Raw genomic sequence first — 2,801 nt, forward strand, 5'->3', positions numbered from 1 at the left:
CCTCCTTTGTAGTGTTTTATTTTGAAATCTTTAAAATAATATTTTAGTTTTCTGTTCTGTTGTTTTGACTGTATGTTCTATATTTGACTTTCTTCATATTGTTTTATTGATTTAATATGCTATAAACCACTTTGAGATTTTTCTTAAAAATATAAAGTGGTATAGAAATAAAAAAAATTGTTGTTGTTGTTTAGTCGTTTAGTCATGTCCGACTCTTCGTGACCCCCTGGACCAGAGCACGCCAGGCACTCCTGTCTTCTACTGCCTCCAGCAGTTTGGTCAAACTCATGCTGGTAGCTTTGAGAACAATATCCAACCTTCTCATCCTCTGTCGTCCCCTTCTCCTTGTGCCCTCCATCTTTCCCAACATCAGGGTCTTTTCAAAATACAATGGTTATGTTGTGATTAGAGGTTTTTATGTAAAGCTAGGTTTTGAATACAATCCTTGGTCTTTGGGAGTATATAGAAATTCTTGTTAAAGCAGAGGTAGGCAGACTTGAATCTACCTTGTGGTTGCTTTCCCCAAGATCCACCAACTAGATCTTGGTGCAAAAGACCTAACTTTGGAATTAAAGAATTCTGACCACAGGAGTCCATTTTGAGTACTAGAACTGAATGGAGTTCTCTCTCCCTCTCTCTCTCTCTCTCTCTCTGTGTGTGTGTGTATCTTGCTTCTGCCTTGCTTCTTTTTCATTTAAGCAACATAATTTAGGCTATGGGTGCTATTGTTAAACGACGGGGAGTCGGAAACCCTAGCCACCAAACTGCAAATCACCCAGAAATCCTGATTAAAATCAGAAATCAAGATAACAAACTTTTTATAAAAGAGTGGAAATGGTTTATTGAATTACAAATAAACTGTAAACAGATAAGAACACTGGTAGGATTACTGTAATAACCTGCAGTTTTATAAGAGTATATATTTAAAGTAAATGAATAAATGAGTAAATTAAGTTAATTTGGAATATGCAGAAAATATATATATTTTTTTAAAAAAAAAACAAATTTAAGGAACTACAGAAAGAAGGGGAAGGATGTCAAGTTTTGAAATGTTAACATTATTGTAATATTATCAAAATGTATAAAACTGAAAATCATTAAAAAAAAACCACCCAGAAATCCAGTGCGATTTTTTCTAGAAGAAGAGGTGCTGGAACTCACCACAAACACCTCCCTTGTTCTCTTATAATGGCAATGGCACCCACCTTAGAGGTGATGGAACAGAGTTCTGGTGAGTGCTGGCTGGAAAACAAAGCCCTGTATAACTCTACCAATGAATCATAAATAAATAACAAATCCCTATCTACCTTCTGCCCACCAATGAGTTAAAGGCACTGTAGAATCTAGCAGACTCCATCCACCCTTCTGCTATTCTTTGCACATAAAAAAGATATTCAGCTTCATTTTCTCCTTCCCTCAATGCAGGAAATGCATTTTCTATAAGAAGCTGTCAGGGTAAACAAACCTAGTCTGGAAAGTTAGGTGCTTTTTAAGATCACCAACTGAGAACCGCAAACAAATGGAGCAAATAGCCTTAAATGAAAGGCACTTAAATTGCTAGACAAGAAATATAAATAGATGTACACATGAGTCATTGAGAGATGGGCACAAAAGAATGTGTGAGATGTTTCTCCATCATAGGCAGCCAGACATTCTCTCCATACTGAATCGTGGAAAACTAAGGTGGATTAAAGCAGTCACTGTTTACAACCCCTGGTGCTGCTAAGATGGCAAGTGATGGTTCCTGCACCCATAGTAGATTCTAGCGCTCCTGGGAGACTGAGGTTTAAATCTTAGTTGAGCTATGAACTTGCTACTTGGCCCTGTGCAAAAATCTCTCTCAGCCTCGATTCAACCTTTGTTGAATAAGCATTCTAATGACTCATCTTGCAAGTTTTTCTGGTTGAATGAGGGGAGCATTGCAAAGTACTTTTCACAAAAAAAAGGTGCTACCAAAATGAGTAATAATATTCTGACTGCCCTTAAAAACTTATTCCTTTTACTTAAATAGCAAATATGTGTCACAGGCTGTTTTCTCATTGCTTGTTTTCAAGCAAGAAAATGAGAAAAATAAAATTATGGGAATTTATCACTCACTTCCTTCCCATATGTCACATTGACATGGAGAGCCAGAGAATAACTCCTTACAGAAGCAAGGATGCAGGAGATCTGTCATGAGATGAATTTAGTAAGAGATTCTGGAGGGCCATAATTGGATCTCCTGACATTTTTTATTTTTACTTTAAAGTAGCTGCAGGGGGTTCCCAATTTGATTGGAGCAACAGCACCGGATGAGGTTTTTGCATGTTGGCGCTATCTGAAATATTTGGAACCAATGTAGATAAACAATAGAAAGGTTCAGTTTTATTTTTATTTTTGTCCTTGACTGTTTCCCATTCAGATAATCCCTGTCCCTCATTTTAGGGTCTGCAAACTATGATATATGCTTCTGGGACACCCAAAGATAATCCTCCTGGATAGCTCAGTTGGTTAGAGCGTGGTGCTGATAATCCCAAGGTTGCAGGTTCCTGTGAGGGACAGCTGCATATTCTTGCATTGCAGGCGGTTGGCCTAGTCAGGCACGTCCAACAGGTAGATCGTGATCTACTGGTAGACCACTGGACATCTGTGGTAGATCACTGGCGCCCCCCAAAGAAGCTCAACAAGTTTTGCTCCCCTAAAAAGAGCTCAACATTTTTTACTTGACCCCTTAAAAATTGGGCTTTCCTCCTCCCTAATAAAAGCTCAACAACTTTGACCTGAACCCCCCCCCCCCCAAATGCGTAGATCACTGCCAGTTT

Source organism: Podarcis cretensis, assembly GCF_951804945.1.
Source record: "Podarcis cretensis genome assembly, chromosome: 17".
Classification (NCBI taxonomy): domain Eukaryota; kingdom Metazoa; phylum Chordata; class Lepidosauria; order Squamata; family Lacertidae; genus Podarcis; species Podarcis cretensis.